The sequence below is a fragment of the Schistocerca piceifrons genome, chromosome 1 (assembly GCF_021461385.2).
Source record: "Schistocerca piceifrons isolate TAMUIC-IGC-003096 chromosome 1, iqSchPice1.1, whole genome shotgun sequence".
NCBI classification, from domain to species: Eukaryota; Metazoa; Arthropoda; class Insecta; order Orthoptera; family Acrididae; genus Schistocerca; species Schistocerca piceifrons.
Window position 1 is genome coordinate 1,139,830,917 of NC_060138.1, and position 23,967 is coordinate 1,139,854,883.

Genomic DNA, 23,967 nt, shown 5'->3' on the forward strand with positions numbered 1-23,967 from the left:
AGCTGACTGCAGCTCCGACCCGACTCAACTCCATGTCCGTTCGGAGCTCGGAGACACGGCGACCCGGGCACACTGGCCCCGACCCACTCATGCAGAGGTAACTCTTGCCCAATGGCCACGACATCTCCGCGCAGGGAAGGAACCGACCCACGTCCGGCACGATGACCAAGTGACGAGGCCCAGGAACGGTCAAAAGACCAAATACACGTCGCCCAATGAGACGAGCAACCGAACAACCAACCAACGGTCGGCCCACTCCAATCTCCTTCCGTCGGACAGTTCATGCGTGTTGCCAGCGGTCGGCAAGTACTGGCTGTCCGCACCTCACTGGAGCTCCGTCCCCGACTCAACTTCAGTGCTGCTGCGTCCCGACTGAGCTCCCAACTCAACTCCAGTCATACGGCGACCCGGAAATACAATCGGTCGCTCCAGAGATGGAACGACAGTGCATTTATCGATAAGCGCTGCTGCTGCCACTCACGCGCAGGTAAGGCAGGAAGTTAGTGACGCCATTAAGTGGAATAAGAAAACGTGGCGGCAGTACCGTAAGAGAAGATGACAAGCAATAAACAGGATGAACACGAGCCGCACACGACTCAATTTACTTCCCATATATTTTGTGAGTACAAAGATTGCTTGAAACGGATGTTATAGCTAAGAAGGAGATACAGTGATTTTTGTAGATATGCAAATTAGAAAAATTTTCTTTTCGATGTGTTTGGTTTTTCTTAAGTCCTGTTACTGGTATGATGCGTCCGCCACGAATTTCCCTCCTGCGTCAACCTTTTCATCTCATAATAGCACTCGCACCCTACGCTTCAATTACTTTTTGGATATGTTCTAATCTCTGTCACCCTCTGGACTTATTATCCGCCGCGCGGGATTAGCCGAGTGGTCTGAGGCGCTGCAGTCATGGACTGTGCGGCGGATCCTGGCGGAGGTTCGAGTCCTCCCTCGGGCATGGGTGTGTGTGTTTGTCCTTAGGATAATTTAGGTTAAGTTTGTGTAAGATTAGGGACAGATGACCTTAGCAGTAAAGTCCCGTAAGATTTCACAAACATTTGAACATTTTTTTGAACTTATATTCCTCTGCTGCTCACTCTAGTAACGTACAAGTGTTTCCCTGGTGTCTTAAAATATGCTGTTCTGCTACTCCTTCTTCTTATCAGTATCAGTGCTTTCTACATATTTCTTTCCTCGTCGAGTCTGCGAAGAACTACGGCACTTCTTGTCAGTCCACCTAATTTTCGACATTCTTTTGCAGCACATTTCAAACGCTTCGTGCCTCTTCTTTTCTGTTTTTCCTACAGGCTGTTATACACTTCCGTACATTGTTGTAGTCGTATTCATTTCCCAGTGTAGCTTCAAACTGCAGCCGGCCGCGGTGGCCGTGCGGTTCTAGGCGCTCCAGTCCGGAGCCGCGCTGCTGTTACGGTCGCAGGTTCGAATCCTGCCTCGGGCATGGGTGTGTGTTATGTCCTTTGGTTAGTAGTTCTAAGTTCTAGGGGACTGATGACCACAGCAGTTGAGTCCCATAGTGCTCAGAGCCATTTGAACCATTTTTCAAACTGCACCTACAAAATTGTACCATACGTTTCTGACGTTTATTAACACTAGAGGCATTTAGCACAATGTCACCAGCGTGACGAAGCTCTTTCAGGCACTTTCAATTAATACTTATTTTTATTCGTTTTCCAAGTTCATTGATCGGACTGTTTAAATGAGATAATGAACTTAAAAACAAATAACCCATCGCACGTGTATAGCAGCTGTTACAGTAGAAGTATTAACTGGTTGTTATTCAAGTGTAGTTAGTTACGGAAAAACAAAGAAACCGCGGCCTTTTCTGCTTGACACTGCCTTAAATTATGACAGAGTTGAAGTGAGAGCAATAACAATGTCGTTTGCGTCACAAGGAAACGTAACAGGTTTGTTACAGCTCGAACAATTGTTGCCTATTGCCATGGCCGCCGTAACAGTTTTTCTGAAATCACTCTGCTCGCTGCGATAGAAACTAGACAATGCAGCTAAGATCACAATGCGTCCGGGCGGAAGAAACTGTAGCATTGTCTGTGAAGGCGAAGGATCGCTTACTCACGGATTTCGAGGTTGTTGTGTTCAACGGACACGTAATATCTGACCAAAACAAAGGTTAGAGTTTAGCGTCTTGTCGACAACAAGGTCATCAGGGACTGACTCAGGCGGGTGAGTCAGCTAGCTGAGCTGTACTCGTGTTTGTTGATGCACGGAAAACAGTTTTGTTGTCTCTAAAAGTGGGCGACGTAGATTGCCTACTTCTATCTCTTGCCTCGTCCTGGTAAAGTGGATAAAGATGGTGGCTTTGGATCTGAAATCGATAACATGTAAATTTGAAATCAATAAATGGATGTGACTAGAAAAGGAAAAAGAGAAATAGAGCTCTGTTGTCAGCTATGTCTCCAATACCCTTCGTCACGATGGGAACTACAAGAAAAATGATACCGCTTGTGCCAAAGTAGCGACGTTTCATAATTTGAAATAAAATTGAAATGCATTAGTGGGAGAAGGCATATTGCATTCGTAACAGTAAGTAATGCCCTCGATGTCAAACTGAACGGGAAGTGGGACGAAAGCAGAAAATACAAGGACTAATGTTCTCGATCAGTTTCGTGTCTCTGCGTAAAGATCGCTTTTAGATAGTGCATATCAAAAACTGCTTCTTCGGGTAAATAAAACTAGCAACACGCTTTCGTTAAAGATGCATACCCTGTGATGCATATGCCACAGGACGCATGTGTGCACGAAGTGTTGCCTACGCGTCAGGCTGTCAACTGATTTTCGGCTGGCACAAGTCACAAACTGTACTCAGCGGTTATGATACAATTCGTTATCAGACAGCAGTTACCGATTCTCCACCACGAGACTGATGTTATAAACTCCCTGGATGACGACGAAGCTTTCTTACAATTCCAAATATAAGAAGGAAAATAGTATCTATTCCGAATGCGCGTCGTCTCTTTTGTACGAATCAGTTTGCTTTACCTGGTTAATGTTCCTTATAACAGAGCAGAAAAGTACGGGGAAAATGACATATCTGAGGACAGATTCTTCGACCGACTTTCTTTTCTCTCCAAGACTCCTCTGAGATTGATTGTGAGTCGGTTATTAAGTCTTGGGCTATTAAATCCTACAACACATTCAAAAAATACAAGGACTAACAGCGATATGCCTATATTTAAAATGTTGTGACATTATAGATCTTTACCACGCAATACGGTGGTATACTGCAGAAGATTATTCAACGAAAGCCTTTCGAAGTGTTATACGGAAATCAGCATTGTTACATTCAAATCTCCTTACATTCAATGGTCAGTAATTAGAATCAGTTACAGTATCTTATCTTCTCCTGATGTAATTTATCCGATTCTGTGGGAAAAGTGTCACGTTATTCAGAATAATGAGTTTGAACTTTTCCCGAGTATAGAGTTCTATATTAATTAGCACATAAAATATGTTAATTAATCACCTTAACAAATATATTTCTATTAGTAACGTCTCTAAAACTGCTAAAAATTAAAATTTAAAGAAATTATTGGAATATACGTGTTTAACCTGTAGTAGGAAACAACTGATGGGCGTGAACATATAATTACGACGAATTAGACGACCATGTATGCTCTTCCATAGGAATATTGTAACTTGGAGGATTATTGACATGCATCTACACCCACATCTGAATTGTGCATCCGCATTACCGTATTCGGCGGAGGGTACTTCTGGTACAATTACCTTTGCGCTCTTTGCCTGTCCAATTAACGAACGAATAAGCAGAACCTGGCACGTTTCCAACTTAAAACTGCGACAGTGTTAGGCAGTCAAATGAAAACCAAACACTCACCACACCGGGACAGTAATAAAAAAATTTCATTCAAAAGTTATCAAAAGAAGCGTTAAGAAATTTATCCCACTGAGAGCCGAGACGATCAATTCCTGTTTCGAAGGACGAGATCGGACGCTGACGCATCCACTACCGCACCCAGTCTTGTACATCCTCGTCCGACTGAAACCGACGTCCATGCATGCATTTCTTTAAGTCACCAAAGATGTGAAAATCACACGGTGAAATATCTGGGCTGTATCGAGGATGTTGCAGTGTTTCCCAACCAAATGGCTCAAAAGTAGCCTTCCTTCTATTCGCAATGTGGAGACGGGCGTAATGATGCAACCTACCGGAACTGTGGTGTGAACTGCTTTGGATTTCTTTGGCGCCGGAGGTCTAGGATGTTCCCATTTTCTGGTTTTGCCGTTTGTCCTCGGGCTAGGTACAATGGTGCCACGTAAGGTCATGATGACATATTTCTTCGATTGCAGGGGCCCTATACTCTTCGACCGTGGAACCACAATCAATGCGCCGCACTATGAATACAGTTTGTAGAAACTGCAACGCGTCTTGAAGTCAAAAGACCCAGGCAAGCTGCCGGACTGTATCGTCCTGTTGCACGATAACGACCCCACCCCCTCCCCCCACCCCACACACTCCAGTCGGACGTTCGGACGAAGGCTACACTGCGCGGTTAGGGAGGGAAACACTAAATTATTCCCGTAAGCCCTGATCGTTCACCACGTGATTTTCACATTTTTAACGTCCTGAAGAAAGACTTGCCTGGACGTCAGTTTCAGACGGACGAGGAAGAGCAAGAGTGGGCGCGGTTGCGGATCCGTCAGTGGTCGATCGCGTTCCGAAACTGATCATCTCGTTTCCGCGAAGGATGAATGCCTTAACGGGTGTGGTGTTTACTTTTGAATGGAACCACTTCATGATCCCGTTGTGGGGGCTGTTCGTTTTCCATTTGACTGCCTCTCCACTAGATACTCAGTATCTTATGGAGACATCGCACAGTAACTTACACAAAGTCTGAGACACGATAATCTGGAAGTCACTTCAGTCTAACTACAAAATTTTCATTTGAAAGTGTAAATTTCGTGAAGTTCTATAAAAGTTCCGCTGTATACTGACCACAAAAGTGCATTTATCAAAAATAGCCATCTGAGGTGCGCGATGGTAACTTCTACAACGCTAGATTCGTGCACTTTGCATACACTGCCTTCACTGACTGCTCCAGAACGATCTGAATATCATTAGTAGACACAGGCGCCTGATGGAACATTCATTCAGCTTTCTCGCACCGAGCCCTCAGCTCGATGCCACGGATCGCCATTTGCATCACAGAAAAGTGTAAATAGCTCTGTCGATCGGGAATTTAGATAACTTGAAACGCAGCTTTAACATGAATGTGTTAAACCATTACTACAGAGGGTAGCTTCCAGGAGATGTAGGACACGACAAGTGATGGTAATCTTCCTACCAGGTCCGAGTTTTAACATTAATTATATCACCGGTAGCATAAGGTTAGGTTGCAAACTCACAAACATTTAAAGCAGATGGAGGTCTTTGGTATTACTTCTTCTTAGCGAGAAACCACTCTAATAAGGGGACCACTGTACGTGAAATATGGCAAAGCTATTTTATTTAATTTTGTTACTACATGCCTTTCGGTTTGCTGCAGGCCTACCTAATAGAGGAAAGTCGTGTACGCCACCTTGTTCTCTGTGTGATCATATTAACTTTTTGTGTATCGTAGTTTCTTAGGCGAAAATTGAGGATCACACCAGCATTTACTTAAACGAGCCTAAGTACGACAATCAGGCCGGCCGGTGTACCTTCCGACGGTCGTTAATACGTCGCTCGAAGATCACTTACCTCTCTCGCTAGGTAACGCGCTGCGAATTTCGCTGGACGAACAGGTCGAAGGATGCAGAATCTTGTCTCCTACAAACATCAATATCTATCTTTTCAAAAGAAATGCTGTAAGCTTTCATTTCTGAAAACACCGATTCAGAACACGATGTATCCTAAACTATTATGACTACGCTGCACAACTCATTTAAAGGATTACTTTCTCGAAACCCAGTAATTGTCAAACACTGTGTGTAGACAATTGAAATGTGGGTCTAAGGCTCCTACAACATTCCCCTGTAGTGGTGCAAAATCATGGCGCCATGCGGTTTCCCTCGGGCTCGGCAAAGGTTCGAGGAGCAGAGTGACAACACGTACGAATAAAGGACCAGAGCTCAGAAGGTGTAAGGTGGCCTCATGACGCGCCATTGGTACCAAGTTTCACCGAAATTCTTCCTAATACCACCAACTACGTCTCATATGATGGAACAGTAGGCACACCTGTTACCCACATTTCACCCCTGTTTTGACGCCTCTGTGCTAGAGGTCAGATCTGCGGTTTGCAGTGTTGAATTCACCCCGTTTTCTTGTGGATGTCTGAGGAAAACATTTGAGGCACACCGCCGCTCAAAACAGACACGAGGTGGCACGAAGGGCTTCAAAGAAACCAACCCTTTCATTACAGCGCAGATTCCCGCACATTTCGCTGTCGAAAACGGAAGTTCGCAGTCCGATGAACAAGAGGACGACATCCTGGACACCCTTTAACACTGTTGACACCCTCCGGACCATTCAGCCCTCTTTTCAAGAACATAATTCGCCAGAAATCCCACTGAATGTGATCGCATCCCTTTGGAGTGCATTGCGACTGCAATTTATGTGCTGGTGCACAGGGTAGAACCACTAGGGACTGTCCAAAACCATTGGACGAAATTTGTACGTGATTCGTAGCAGCAAGGGGTTCTTATGCTTTTCCAGCCTTCCTGTTTTGCGCACTCCTGTTGAGAGATCAGGTAAGGATATGACAGAGGCACATCGTAAATAAAACGGCAACGAGTCCCTCAGAGACCACCCAGTTCGATAACACCCTCGGTGCTACTGACCTGGCTTTAGAACTCTAAAAACGTATCTATATGGAGACAATTCGTGATCAAGCCCTAGGCGTCAAAGGGCAGGAAATCCCTCCTGGGAATCCATAACGGCTTGGCTCTGTACGGGTAAATTTTTGTTGCGCTTAACAATCTGGACAGGTGACAGCCATTATGTGACCATCGGCAGTGGCGTTAGGAATAACTGTGGTGAAATTTTGTGCAAAAAGTAACATCATCAGCTTAAAACCTCACGTTAACTTCCGAGCTCTGGCACGCTTTTAGCCGTCTGAAGTGTCGCCGACACCGAGGGTGACGTCACATGGTGCCACGATTTTGCACCATTACAGAGGAATGTTGGGAGTACTTTCAGCCATATTTCAAACTTCTAAGTTCCAATGGGAGACAATTACTAAGTTTGAAAGAAGTGATACTTTAATGATGTTGTACAGTGTACAAACATGAAAACTGGAACAGTTTTTTGTCTAGGGTATTTCACAATTGCAATTTCAGGCTTCTAGCCCACTCCTCAGTTTATGGGTATACCGTGAGCCCCGACATTTATAAGTGATACAGTCTTCAAACTTATTTTATATTACGAGATTGCAGATTCGGACATGAGTTTCTTATTAAAACTTCATCTACTTAGTGTCCTCTATAACCAATAGGAGTCTGTGATAGGAATTTTGATGTGTTCAGTAATAATGTGCTGAAATTTACAATCGATCGTTAAGCCCAAATGGTTTTCATATTACGAAAACATTTTTTCTTACCAAACTGGAAAATATTAAAAATAAATAAGATTCTCAGGACGACGTATCCTTGGTCAGATACATGTACTACTAAAATTGCATATTTTTAGATTTTGTGTTCTCGTGGAACTCAAAACCGTCAAAAAATCTAAATTTCCTCGTAAATTATTAAGTGCATTGGCTTCAAACTCAGGATACCCTTACTTTGGTATATTTGTATATATTACTTCAATTTTTAAGAAAACAAAAAATAAAGAAATCACCTGAATTAGATGAAATTAGAACTGACTAGAGATGGTGGAACATGGAATACTTCATGAAATGAGAAAGCTCCATCTCTATAACATCTGTTGTCGTACAGGTGAGGTACCAGAAGAACACCTAAAATTTTTTCATTGATGAAAAAAGGGGTCAAAGTAACAAAATTAATTACAGCGGAATCAATCTTCTGAATGCGTATTTTAAAACCTACAGCAAAGTAATTAATGAAAGGCTTAGAAACATCTCTGTTTTGGAAGATCCTGTGCCGACGATGTTTTCGCCCTAAAACAAATTATACAAAAAGATGAGAATTCAGTTTGAAAACACACCTAGCATTTATCGATACTGAAACATCAATTGACCACATCCACAGCAAAAAAGCTCTGATCAGTAGCGCAGAAAAGAGTTCTCAGGCACCTGATAAAAGAATGCCAAGGTGTATATAAAAACACGCAAATAAGCACAGATACTGGCAAAGGACTGACACCAGAAATAGAGACAAACCAGGTAGAAACGCAAGGAAGTAGTACGTTGCAAATACTGTGGAACATCTGCAGTGACGATCCTGATTGGGGAATAGATAGTGGACAAAATACCTCAAGGTATAAGATGTAGGACGTATAAAAATTCCTAAATGCGGTGCTTCTTACTAACAACCAAGTGATCATATAGGACAGTGAAGACAAACTGCAGACATCAGTGCGTTGATTGAACAATAAAAGCCTTAATTATAATCTTAAGATATCAACAACGAAAACAAAAGCTTTTGCCTTTTTGGCAAAATACACCATAAGGATTGATGAGATAGTCATTAGTAGCTTAATAATAGAGTAGGTGCCCCATTTCCAGTATCTAGGATATGATATGACTTTTAAGAAAGGAAAGACATAAAAATATTAATACCTATGAACATATATGTCGCACGATAAGAATACTAAAGGATAAAACGACAATTGAAACACAAATGATATTTCACTCATGGCAATAACTACAGTAGTATATGGAACGAAAAGTTGAGCATTAAGATCAAAAGACGTAAGACAGCTTCATACATCGGAAGTCAAGGCATCAGTGACAGGCTACACTAGAGAAGGCAAAATAAGAAACGAAGAAATAAGCAAACAACTGGGGGTCCAGCCGTTAGCTGAAAAAAGTAAAGAAAGCGAGATTGGAAAGAGTACGTACCGTATTGTGCATGTCAGCTCAGAGAATCCCTCGACTGGATGGAATGCTGTCACATTGGAAGGAAGAGTGCCGGAAGGCAGAGAAAGGAGATAGTAGGCCCGGTAGAGGCCATAAGGCCTACTCCTGGATTGGAAGATGGAGAAGAAGATATTACTTTTTAGTGTATTTCAATTACCAATCATTTAATATGTGGTACTTCGCTGCGCTGTAGTTAACTGTTAAATATGAGTTACATTCACAGGCAGCTCCAATACAAGGAAAATGGATGAGGAGGGGGGGGGGGGGGGCGGTGGGAGTCCGTTGTTTGTCAGCGCTTTAGGTGAATCATCACGCACGTGGCTCACTACAAACAACACTAGCTTTCCGCAACTAGACGTGCATGCCTGTAATGTTAGTTGCCTAACCTCCAGGCAAACACTCATTCGGCTTCCGTCTACGAAATGTGATTTGCTGCATTATCGTTGAAAATTAGCTCTTAATGCAAAGTCGTCCTTTATTACTGTTGCTTGGATGTTGCTTCTTAAAAAGCTGTGTAATCTTGTTTCAGGTTCACAAGCCCCAAGCAATCTCAGCGTGCGAAATATTGTTTAATGCGTGAGGCGGAGCAGACTCCGTAACCTCGCGCTGGCTGCTGAGGCGCCTTGTGAACGTTGCTTTATATCACAGTTTCCCATACATTATCGCAACCAGTTGCCTATTTAAGACTGAATAACACATTTCAAGTCAGCACCTTTCGAGGCACTTGGTTTGCTTGAAAATATCTTCAGATCCTATGGTACTGTATGTTTCGCTGCTTATTTTCCCCAATACATTAGCTTAACATGGGCTAGCACACAATACTGAAGCATTTTCTATATAAACTCCATGATATCGGATAGAAAAAACTTGAACTGACGATATGTCGTCAAAGCTACTTGTTTTTGAAGTAGTTGCTTTTTATTTGTACTGTACCTAACCTAATTCACTGTATTCACATATCATATTATGGTCAAAATATGAATCTTATGATAAGAACTAAGCATAAAGCTTAACCGATATACGCCTTCGGACGAAATTTTACGTGAGATTATAGGTCTTTACGAAATAGCAGTGTCGTATGCTGTGACAACTTTTGTCCTGAGATCGGAAACTTCAAATATCAATATCATCCTCTTTCTTTCAATTAAGTAATCAGATTATTTTATCCTCTATGGTGTGAGAACACAATGGCTGTTTTTCTAAATATCACTCAAGAAAAAACGGCAACCAGCCACAATTTTTGAACGAATGACATTTCAATGCAACTAGTTTAGGTTCTGGGCGAGGATATGTTGTACAAATTTCACACTTCTGTCCCGTAATATAATTCATACTTACAAAAGCTTATATATCACACACAAAATCTTTGCATGTTACTCGAAGAAATTTTTTTTTTTATTTGTATTGAAGCTGAGAACATCGTAGAGGACAAGTGAACCTACAGATCAATCCTTCAAGAACTCAGGGTGGAAAAATCTGTTCAGTATTTGTTTACAGCAATTCCGATAGTTATATGGTCACGTAGTTCGACGATACCATAATAACTTGGAAAAGATGATCATCCAAGACAAAGCTGAAGGGAAAAAATTGCAGGGAAGATCGCCGTGACGATGGCTGAACAAGATGAAGGAGAAGAGAAACCAAACATGGGACCACCTACTCCGAGATGTGGAATAATAGGGACAGGCTGCGAAGAAGGTCATGTCGTGTGTCACCAACTCTGAAATATGAAAGAAGAGGTATTCATAATGAGTGCAGCATAGAGGTCAGCATCATTGATAAGTGACTTGCTGAACGTGAGCTAGACGAAAGACAATATGGTGGGAACGTGTGTTTACACCTGACATCATGTCAGCTAGTGATTTGACAGGCTGTACCAAAAATCAAGACAGTGCGAGTTATGGAATACTTCTACAGCTATCGTGTACGTTCCTGCAAAGATTCTGATTCTTAGTCTAGCTCGTGATAGAAGCTATAGGTACGCCTTTAAAAACTGTGGAAATGTCCAACGAATTTTTTTCAGTAATCTCTAGTTTTTCATTCTGATTAATTAGCTAGGCTTACCAACTTCTACACGTCAAAAAACATTCACGCAATGAGTGGTCGGCCGCAGTTTTCCTTAGTGATACTGAAATAATCATAGCTAGTTGCTTCCTTCTTGTTATGAGAGAATGTTCAGTGCCTTGTATGATTTTGTTTTTCAGTTACTCGTCTAAGATTTCGGGACAAATGTCACTTTTACAACCAAGTGTCTCTTACAAGTACTTTTCCCCCTGGTACCCGTTCACGATTCTAGTTCCGTGCAGAAATCACCGGCAGCAGTGCAGGAAGGTCATGTCTGCTTATATCTCACGCCTACACAATAACAGCGAGATGCGTCGCACACATGTTATGAAATCGGCAACACCAAGAACAATGCGTCTGACTGAAATCAGCTTTAGGCTGCAGGTCAACGACGTATTGACACTACACAAATTTAAGCATTTCAGAGCTGCCCTTAGGCTCTGACTTGGAAGACAGTGACAACCTCAGGAAAACACGGGACGAACCTTCACCGTAGTAAAGCAAAACTGTGATTGAACTGGGCCAAGCTGAAATTTTGCCACATAGGATACAGTTTGAGAGATCAAGTCGAATAGGCAATGTACCAGTCTAGCGTTATAACAAATCCCACTGAAAAAAAAGAAACAAAAGAAACTGTTAACGTCTTTTTCAAAGATTTGTTAAGTGTTTCTCTGATAAAAAACTACCTTAATTTTGAAAAAAACACACTTTATTACCTCCCGTCGGAGGTTCGAGTCCTCCCTTGGGCATGGGTGTGTGTGTTGTTCTTGGCATAAGTCAGTTTAAATCAGTTTAAGTAGGGTGTAAGTCTAGGGACCGATGACCCAAGCAGTTTGGTCCCTTAGGAATTCACACACATTTGAACATTTTGAACATTTTATTACTGAATAACAGATAATCGTACCAACAACTTTGAAGCACATCAACAAGAGTCAGTAAACAGGGTCGAACGCGTCAAATTTTTGAGCGTATTCATTGATGAAAACGTGGACTGGAAGGAACATATTAGTGAGCTGCTCAAAACATTAGTTGAGAGACAAGCATATAATTGCTAGTATTGGAAACAAACAAGTCAACCTGCTAACATATTTTGCATATCTCCAGTCAATGTCTTATGGAATAATTTTCTGGGGTAACTCATCACTTGGAAAGATAGTGCTGACTGCAAAAAAGCGAACAATAAGTGTAGTATATGGTGCTCATCCGCAGTCATCTTGTAGGTACTTCTTCTAGGAGTTAGGAATTTTAACTGCACCTTCAAAATATCTACATCTACATCTACATACATACTCCACAATCCACCATACGGTGCGTGGCGGAGGGTACCTCGTACTACAACTAGCATCTTCTCTCCCTGTTCCACTCCCAAACAGAACGAGGGAAAAACGACTGCCTATATGCCTCTGCACGGGCCCTAATCTCTCTTATATTATCTTTGTGGTCTTTCCGCGAAATGTAGGTGGCGGCAGTAAAATTGCACTGCAGTCAGCCTCAAATGCTGGTTCTCTAAATTTCCTCAGTAGCGATTCACGAAAAGAACGCCTCCTTTCCTCTAGAGACTCCCACCCGAGTTCCTGAAGTATTTCTGTAACACTCGCGTGATGATCAAACCTACCAGTAACAAATCTAGCAGCCCGCCTCTGAATTTCTTCTATGTCCTCCCTCAATCCGACCCGATAGGGATCCCAAACGCTCGAGCAGTACTCAAGAATAGGTCGTATTAGTGTTTTATATGCGGTCTTCTTTACAGATGAACCACATCTTCCCAAAATTCTACCAGTGAACCGAAGACGACTATCAGCCTTCCCCACAACTGCCATTACATGCTTATCCCACTTCATATCGCTCTGCATTGTTACGCCCAAATATTTCATCGACGTGACTGTGTCAAGCGCTACACTACTAATGAAGTATTCAAACATTACGGGATTCTTTTCTCTATTCATCTGCTTTAAATGACATTTATCTATATTTAGAGTTAGGTGCCATTCTTTACACCAATCACAAATCCTGTCCAAGTCATCTTGTATCCTCCTACAGTCACTCAACGACGACACCTTCCCGTACACCACAGCATCATCAGCAAACAGCCACACATTACTATCCACCCTATCCAAAAGATCATTTATGTAGATAGAAAACAACATCGGCCCTACCACACTTCCCTGGGGCACTCCAGATGATACCCTCACCTCCGATGAACACTCACTATCGAGGACGACGTACTGGGTTCTATTAATTAAGAAGTCTTCGAGCCACTCACATACTTGGGAACCAATCCCGTATGCTCGTACCTTAGTTAGGAGTCTGCAGTGGGGCACCGAGTCAAACTCTTTCCGGAAGTCAAGGAATATGGCATCCGTCTGATACCCTCCAACCATGGTTCGCAAGATATCATGTGAAAAAAGGGCGAGTTGCGTTTCGCAGGAGCGATGCTTTCTAAAGCCGTGCTGATGCATGGACAGCAACTTCTCTGTCTCAAGGAAATTCATTATATTCGAACTAAAATATGTTCGAGAATCCTGCAACACACCGATGTCAAGGATTGGTCTATAATTTTGAGGATCTGTCCTTCTACCCTTCTTATATACAGGCGTTATCTGCGCTTTTTTCCAGTTGCTCGGGACTTTACGTTGGGCAGCAAATTCGCGATAAATGCAAGCTAAGTAAGGAGCCAATGCAGTAGAGTACTCTCTGTAAAACCGAATTGGAATCCCATCAGGACCTGGCGATTTATTTATTTTCAACCCATTCAGTTGCTTCACAACCCCAGGGATGTCTATCACTATGTCCTCCATACGGGAATCTGTACGAGACTCAAACGGCGGTATGTTTGTGTGATCCTCCTGCGTGAAAGATTTCTCAAATACTAAATTTAAAATTTCAGCTTTCGTTTTGCTGTCTTCCGTTGCCAGGCCAGACTGATCAGTGAGTGACTAGATGGAAGCCTTCGACCCGCTTACCGATTTTACGTAAGACCAGAATTTCCTTGGGTTTTCAGCAAGACGTTTTGCTAAGGTATGACGGTGGTAGTGGTTGAATGCTTCGCGCATCGCTCTTTTTACAGCAGCACGAATCTCTACTAACTTTTGCCTGTCCTCATTCTCCCGATCTTTCTTGTACCGAGAGTGCAACTGCCTTTGCTTCCTGAGCATTCTCCGAATTGCGCTGTTAAACCACGGTGGGTCTTTTCCGTCCGTAACCCACTTTTTCGACACATACTTGTCGAATGTGTGATTTACAATGTGTTTAAAATTTGCCCATAATTCTTCCACGTCCATCGTACCGGAAGTAAATGAAGTCGATTCATTTACTAAGTGGGATGCTAACAACTGCTTATCTGCTCTTTCTAGTAAGAATACTCTCCTAGCCTTCTTGACCGACTTTTTAACTTTCGTAACCATAGTCGTAATGACAACATCATGATCACTAATCCCTGTCTCAACACTGTCTGGTCTATTCGTGGCTACCAGATCCAAAATATTTCCATTACGCGTTGGCTGTCGATTTTGCTGCTCAAGACAGTTTTCGGATAATGTGTTCAAAAGTAATTCGCACGACGGCTTGTCTGTACCACCTGTAATGAACCCATAGGAGAATCCATAGAAGACTTCACCGTAAATAGTCCATAACAGCTTGGGCAAATTGGTTATGTTAATTCCCATAATACTAGAAAAAAATCTTTGTTAACCGTTTTAAAGCTATCACGGCGCCGAAAGAGGTTCAAACTTCTGCTATTCCATACACAAAATTTTAGATCAAAACAACCAGTAAAAGCAATAGTTTTAACTGTAGTTACTTGACTAGGACAGAAATACAAACTTCATTAAAGTTCAAGTTGAGGCCAGAGTGACATTTGGGCCTCATTTTCGGACACTTATTCTAGGGTCTTTTTTCCTTCATTTCCAGTCAGGAATCCGTCCCTGCAATTTGTCGGTTTTATTGATGTTCAAGTGCCTCTGAACACTATGGGACTCAACATCTGAGGTCATCAGTCCCATAGAACTTAGAACTACTTAAACCTAACTAACCTACCGACATCACACACATCCATGTCCGAGGCAGGAATCGAACCTGCGACCGTAGCGGTCGCGCGGTTCCAGACTGAAGCGATTAGAACCGCTCGGCCACAGCGGCAGGCTTTTATTAAAGTTCACCCTGTACGTGACTAGCAACACAAACGGAGGTACAGGTGGGCACCAGTGCTCCAGATCCAGTCTAATAGAAATGATGTTCTCTCGCTGTACAGAATACATCGAACGCGTGGCGCAGCTGCTAAGAGCCCTTAGAGGGCAGAGGATCAGCCTCAGCCCTTGCTGACGAGACATGGGGAGTAGGAGAAACCACAGCATACCCTCTTCCAGTCAGAAACAAGAAGAAATGTGTGTGAGATACTTCTCGATGGCATCTGTCTACGCGACAAAGCAGCTTGAGACCACGTGCTTGGCCAGATAAACACATTTATGCAAAAAGAGAGGGGAGTTTAATGTTTAACATCCTGTCGATATCGCGGTCATTAGGGACGGAGCACAAGCTCGGAATGATTCAAGAATGGCGGACTGATCATGTCCTTTCAGAGAAACCATATGGGTATGCAAGACTCTCTGCCATGGCCACATGTAGTTAATTCGAGTAGCCACAGGTGGCACCTGCATCTTGTACACAGCGAAACACCGCTTTAGTAGAGTTCCTTCATAGAGTTCATCTCGACAAAAAATGTTTCACTATAGTATTTTTCTGCAACTAGAGGGGTCCGAATTGTAACGTATAACTTGGTGGTGTGATATGTATGTCGTTGCGCTAGAAATAGCGTGCTATAATAGAGTTTCAAATTCGAAGCCTTCTCCCACACATGCAACACCCTCTCCTTCAACAGTACAACGCCAGACCACACGCGAGGGCTGTAATATCTGCAATGATCCAACATCTTGTCATTGCCTCGTCATTGCCTGCCATCGATCATCCTCCATACGGTCTCGACTTGGCGCCATGCGAGTATCTTCCAGGACTTTACTTTGATAGTTATGAAGCGGTGCAAGTAGATGTGAGGATATGCCTCCGTCAAAAAGTCATTCTACAGAGACGGTCTCAACAAACTGGTCTCTCGGTGGGAGAAACGTCTTCGTCGCCCGGGTAAATGTGTTGAAAATAAGTATGTAGATATGATGAATAAAGATGCAGTACGTTTGTTTTTTTTGTATAGCTTGAAGAGTTTTCACATTAAAAAGTCGGAGCCCGCATCTCGTGGTCGTGCGGTAGCGTTCTCGCTTCCCACGCCCGGGTTCCCGGGTTCGATTCCCGGCGGGGTCAGGGATTTTCTCTGCCTCGTGATGGCTGGGTGTTGTGTGCTGTCCTTAGGTTAGTTAGGTTTAAGTAGTTTTAAGTTCTAGGGGACTGATGACCATAGATGTTAAGTCCCATAGTAAAAAAAGAAAAAAAGAAGAAGAAAAAAAGTCGGAGCATTAAGTTTAAACAGACCCTCATATTGCGCAGTTTACAGAAAGTGATCCAAAGGCCGACAGGAGAGGCATATTTCCAACTGATCACCAACGGAATCCGGAAGAGTGAAACATTCTGACTTCTGTCAGCAAAACAGTACGGGATGAAAGATGCAGCTTACCGCTGTGACTGGTCAGAATTATTGTATCGTTTCTCGTGTCGTCAATATTTAATTTTATTGTTTCAGTCTATTGTAAAGGCAATCAAGAAGTAAGATTAGTCAAGGAAAAGGATGGGATATTAATCATTTCATTGTAATTAAAGTCTACGTTGATGAATATCTTCGAAAAAAATCCGTACTGTGTCCAGCCACGGAAGTATTCGTACAGAGACGGCAAAGATTATCCGACAGCAAAGCTTGGGTGCACCAGAGATCATCCTGGGTGAGTTGCCCACTAGAACAGCAACAAACGGCCACGAGACTCACTGTTTTAACTGTTGAGAAATAAGAGTAGCGTCCTAGATTTGTCTAAACTGATGGTTCAACTATAGCGCTGTAGGGGGTTTGAGCCAGACACTATTGAGGAGCTGTGGAGATAGTGAGCCTGGGTCGATTATCTGTTACTGCACGAGTGTTAGGACACGTTTACAATTGTCGCGATCGATACCTACCTGGAACAAATTGTATCGATTATTTCGTAAGTGTGGAATTTTCCCCGATTTTACTGAAAGAGTATAGGAAGTTGTTCCTGGACTGAGTTTTGTGTGAAGTTCAAGGTTTGAAGAATGCAGGAACTGATCTAGGGCATGATGAGTATAATAATTTTCTGAATCTTGTCAGAGTCGAGCTCTTCGCATTTTGCGGGTATTTGACGAAAGGTCAAGTGACAAAGCTGGTGCGGGCTTGGTCAAGAGTGGTCTGCACGCTGTGTCAGTATTTGATAGAATTCGTGAGTCGTTAAAATATGACGTCATTAAGATTTAGACTTCAATAATCTTCTCTCGATTGCTCCGTGTTGTGATTACTGTGATACCAGTTAGTGCATACGCCAGTGAATTTGGGTGTTGCAGATGGTTAAGGGAGATTTATGAAGGCACATTGTAAGGTAAACGATTGTCAGCCGTGAGTGTAATTATTTTGAGCATAGCGTTATTCTAAGAGTAGTAACGTTATTGTCTACGTGGAATACAAGCGATATTCCTGAAGCCCTTCTTGATCGACGAATCAAGCTCAGGAACATGCAGATCGGAGGTGAATTGTTATGGACGACGTATTTTTCCCGTAATTATTGTTAGTGACTTAACGATTGAGACCATTCACTGTACTGATGTTTACAGTGCTCATGGCATGAATGAAAAATATAACACTTTTGCTAATAAAGTGCTTACCTTATTTGAACACTGTTTTCCCCCAAAACTTACCAAGGTTAGAGCAAAGTCTACAAAAAAGCCATGGATTACTCGAGCAATAGGGGTATCTTGTAAAACAAAAAGAAAACTGTATCTGCCAATCCGAAACAGTTCCGATGTTGATGCTATAGCACATTACAAGAAATACCGCAAAATATTAAAGACTCTAATACGGATGTCAAAACAAATATATTACAAGGAAAAGATAGTCATATCAGATAACAAAATAAAGACAATATGGGATATAGTGAAGGAGGAGGCCGGTAGAACCAGACATGAAGAGGAAAAAAGAGCATTAAGAGTAAATGATACATTGGTGACGGATGTGTATAGTGTTGCAGGACTTTTGAATAAACATTTTATAACTGTTACCGAAAAGATGGGGTTGTCAGGTTCGGTAGATGCTGCTATGGAATACCTCAGACCAGAAATTTCAAGCAATTCCCATAATATGAATTTGACCCTCACTACCCCAACAGAAATAATGTCCATCATAAAATCTTTAAAATCAAAAACATCTAATGGGTATGATGAAATATCAACAAAGTTAATTAAAGAATGTCATTCTGAGCTAAGTAACATATTAAGCTATCTGTGTAACCAGTCATTTATCAGTGGAATTTTTCCTGAATGGCTGAAATATGCTGAAGTTAAGCCACTGTTTAAGAAGGGAGGTAAAGAAATAGCATCAAATTTCCATCCAATTTCACTGTTGCCAGCATTTTCAAAAATTTTCGAAAAAGTAATGTACAGTCGGCTTTATAACCATCTTATCTCAAATAACATACTGTCAAAGTCACAGTTTGGATTTCTAAAAGGTTCTGATATTGAGAAGGCTATCTACACTTACAGTGAAAATGTGCTTACTTCATTAGACAAAAAATTGCAGGCAACTGGTATATTTTGCGATCTGTCAAAGGCATTTGACTGTGTTAATCACAATATCCTTTTAAGTAAATTTGAGTATTATAGTGTAACAGGAAATGCTGCAAAATGTTTCAAATCTTATATCTCTGGCAGGAAACAAAGGGTGTTATTAGGAAAGAGACATGTATCAAGCTATCAGGCATCATCCAACTGGGACCTAATTACATGTGGGGTCCCACAAGGTTCCATTTTGGGGCCCTCACTTTTTCTTGTGTATATCAATGACCTTTCATCAGTAACATTACCAGATGCCAAGTTCGTTTTGTTTGCCGGTGATACAAACATTGCAATAAATAGCAAATCAAGTGTAGTCTTAGAAAGATCAGCTAATAAAATATTTGTGGACATTAATCACTGCTTCCTAGTCAATTCTTTGTCACTAAACTTTGAAAAAACACACTACATGCAGTTCAGAACTTGTAAGGGGTGTCCCTCGGGTATATGTCTAACATACGATGACAAGAAGATAGAAGAAGTGGACAGCGTTAAATTCTTGAGATTACAGCTTGATAATAGATTCAACTGGGAGGAGCACACCACAGAACTGCTGAAGCGTCTTAACAAATATCTGTTTGCAATGCGAATTTTGTCAGACATAGGGGATATAAAAATGAAAAAGCTGGCATACTATGCTTGCTTTCATTCCATAATGTCGTATGGGATTATTTTTTGGGGTAATTCATCAAGCCAAGCTAAAGTTTTCCGGGCACAAAACCGTACAGTAAGAGTTATATGTGGTGTGAACTAAAGAACATCCTGCAGAAACCTGTTTAGGGAACTAGGGATACTAACTACTGCTTCCCAATGTATTTATTCCTTAATGAAATTTGTCATTAAAAATATATCACTTTTTCAAACCAACAGCTCAATTCATGGAATCAATACTAGAAATAAGAATAATCTTCACAAGGATTTAAAGTCACTTAATTTTGTACAAAAAGGCGTGCATTATTCAGGAACACACATTTTCAATAACTTGCCAGCAGCCATAAAAAGCTTAACAACCAATGAAATTCAGTTTAAGAGAAGCCTAAAGGATTTATTGGTGGTCAACTCCTTCCACTCCATTGATGCATTTCTCAGTAAAACCAACTGATTTGTATATATATATATATATATATATATATATATGTATATAAGTACAATATAACTTATAACTTCTGTGCAATTTCAGTGCAGTAATGTGTTCATCGTAAATGTGTGTGTGTGTGTGTGTGTGTAAGTACAATCTAACTTCTGCACCACTTCAGTGCAGTAGTGTGTTCATTGTAAATAAGTATTATAGTAGTTGTACGAGTATTACATGTTTATTACCTTATAAATAAATATAAAAAAATTATTTTAAATTCAGTGCATTAGTATTTCTAAAATGACTTTCATATAGTGCTCATTAAAAAAATTACGATCATTCCACTTGGGACCTGTGGAATGGTACATTAGCTTATTTGTTTTAGTTGTGAATATTTGTCATGTATTGTTGTTTTTCTGACATGTTCCACATCCTGGAGGACCTTCTCACTATGGACCAATTCGAATGAAAGTAAATCTAATCTAATCTAAAACCATTGTTTCTGTAGACCCTACTGAAAGTGATGACTGATATTACATTTAGGATTTCCTAGTAGAGGCCAACACTTGAACAGGTTTATATTTTGAATGTCTGAAATTTAAGTTGAGATATAAAGCTTTTTTTTGTATTTTTCATCTCGCTTAGTGTGGCCCATTAGTTTTTTGCAGAGACTCGTTCACAATCGGCGTTTAGTCATTGTAAAGCACTTACATTTTTAAAGAACGGAAAATAAATTTTAGTGCCCGAGTTCTCATTCACCCATGGCAATTTTTCAATAACTGATTGTAAAAATGAAAGAAATTAAAAATGAAAGCAAAAGTACTAGTTCTGAGATTTAGGAAGTAGCGTAAGCACGCTCAACTTAGCGATTAGATCTAAAGAATTGAATTGAAAATAGTTAAAAACAAATACGGTTATTTTCAAAGGTTAGCGCCTCATAGCTTAAGACATTAAAGCAGTTTCATAAGGAGGCATCGAAACATTACGATTAATTAAATACAAGAGTTGGCCAGAATATTTCTAGAGGGTTCACCAAAGGAATGAAGTGATATATATTTAAAGACTTTTACACTAGACATTTATTAGCACCGGAATAAATAATCAGAGGTGGTGCTAAAGAAGTTCATTTGCATTGTCTTAGTAAGAAATTGTATCTCTGGATTTGGATGTCAGATACTACTACGAAAATATACTAATAAATACTAATGTCATTGGCTTTGAGCAATGATGTCATACTAGAGGCAATGACGCTACATAGAGGCAGTCTTTGAAAGTAGGCTATGATATTTGTAAACAAAGGAATGTAGTACACGATGAAGTTGCACTCACAATTCACGCGGTGGTTATTTACTTAGCCACGAATTATGTCGAAACGAATTGAAGATAACGGGAATAAGTGAGAACAAAATTAGAGAAACATATGTGTTCAAATGGCTCTGAGCACTATGCGACTTAACTTCTGAGGTCATCAGTCGCCTAGAACTTAGAACTAATTAAACCTAACTAACCTAAGGACATCACACACATCCATGCCCGAGGCAGGATTCGAACCTGCGACCGTAGCGGACGCTCGGTTTCAGACTGTAGCGCCCAGAACCGCACGGCCACTCTGGCCGGCCATATATGTGTGAAATAAATTACTGTCTTAATTTATGCGAGTAATAAAAGCACAGAAAACCTTTAAATTCCACTACACTATAGTGCATGGTGAACTCGTAATAATATAAAACAGCATTGATTGAATCTGACGGGGCTACCGCGGGAAAGTGGAGGTTTTGGATGGGGATAAACTAAAACGCAGCACAACAACGGGAAAACAAAATAAATAATACCAATAACGTATATGAAAAAGTAGCAAGAAATTCTAAAAAACGCCGGTAGACAAATAATGAAAATTCATAGAAAGTAACAAATATTGGAGTCGGTAACTAGATTGATCTATATACGTTAATTCTAGTTACCGATTACAATATTTGATAGAGCTTACTTTTTGTGAATTTTCGTTACTTGTGTAGTTCCGTTAGCTTCAATAATTGTTATTAAAAATTAATTCTGTTTCACAATATTATGACTTCGTCATCCGCTGTACTGTAGTGGATTTAAAGTTCTTTGTGGTCTTCGTACTTGTGTAAATTACGATAATAATTTATTTGACTCGTATATTTCTATTTTTCTGTTCTCATTCATTTTCGTTACCTTCTGTTCTTTTCGATATAATTTGTGGGTAAGTAATTAATCACGTGAACTGTGATTGTAATTTTACTGTATGTTATATTCGTTTGTTTACGAATTTGATCAGTTGCTTTCAAAGGTTGCCCATAAGTAGCGTCTCTGCGTTAGATATGACGTCATTGCTCAAAGCCGACGAGTGGAATCGGACACTAGAATTGATCCTAATTGTCAATATTTTAGAAATTTGTAAGTAACTGATTGTACATAAACGTTAAAGTCTTAATTATCATGATACTAAAGGTTGTATATTGATACGAGAAGAGATATTTAGTAGTATTTAGTGGAATATTGCTAAATACTCATTTATGTAAACATACCATACATCTTTACAAAAAAGAAGCTTGATTAGTGTTGAAATGGCTTGTGCATTCTTTCTGTTGTATGTGAATGGTTCCTTTTTGGTTAATAATCATAAGCTACGTAAGATCCATTTAATCGAAGATGTGCTAATAGTGTTTGGAGGTAGAATTACGAATTCGATCAGGGGAACTATTACATATTGATCACATAGTTGCTCGTACAGTGTTTCTAGGTACCTGTGTTCTTTTGAATGGTTCTATAGAATTCATATTGACGCTTTCGATGAGCAATTACCAATTTTATTTCATTTATATTTTTTTCTCAATTGTCACGTGTACTGCCAGGACGTTTTAACAGGGCTGATTACGTGGACACTTGTAGGCTGCAATTCCGTCACAGTGCAATATCTACGTTTCCATGAATTCACATTCACTTTCCTGACTATATCTTCTACTGTTAACATGACTGTCAAACTCAAAGGATAATAATTTCGTGTTTCTCTCAGGCCTAGTACAAGTCAGCCAATGGACGCCACACTGCCGACTTGAGTGTCCCTTATTTGCCACAGCTATCCAAAAGGGGAAAGGGGACAGGCAGTTTAACGTGGAATCTGAACCAAGTGTCTTGCCCGGCGACTCCTCAAACCGTTGAGAGGTGAAGGCTAGATTAAGGGCAGACTGAAAATTTCTGTGGCCCGACCGGGTTTCGATCTCATGGGATCTCGGTTTCCAGGAACGTGTTTTACCATTAGATCACGAGACCCGACAATCTCAGTAGATGGAAAAATACTGAAACACATCCTTCTTGTAGACCACCGTGGCTTAGGGGCGGTAATAATAAGACCGTCGTGGTCCCGGGCTGTATATCAGCCATTGCTTGAACTTTGAATAAAAATCACCGTCAATGACGGCCGAAGACTTCTAATGCAAGAAGTCTCTTTCATTTTGTTAAAGGTCCCTCTCAAAGAGGGAAGAGCAGCGGACAGATGCACTCTCTTGCTCCTGGTGATTGCCCCTAAATGTCAGAAGTAACAGCTAAAATCAACGGCATGAGGATGTAGAAAGCAACGGATACCACTGGATTAAAGACACGTAAGTTATGTCCACAGGGCTAGTGGCCTGTAACTCGATAAGCGTCGTATTAATCTCTCCACAGGAAAAAGATTCCGGATTAGTCCCTCATTTAGATCTCTGGAAGGGGACTGCTAAGGAATAGGTGACCTTGAGACAAAGACTGAGTAACCAACGAAATAGTGACTTAGTAAAAGTTGGAGCTTGGAATATTAGACGTCTGAGCATGGGAGGGAAACTAGAAAATCTGAAATGTGTGACTGTACCTAACGATTACTGCTAGTGTAGCAACCCATGCGAGAAAACCAGCTGCTTCTTTACCAGCGGTTACTCGTACTTTAGGTACTTGAGTTATGGCGACTCTGTTTAAAAAGAATAGCTTGATGTAGTCATAGTGTCGAGACGCACACATGTACTTCCATACCCCACTACTATG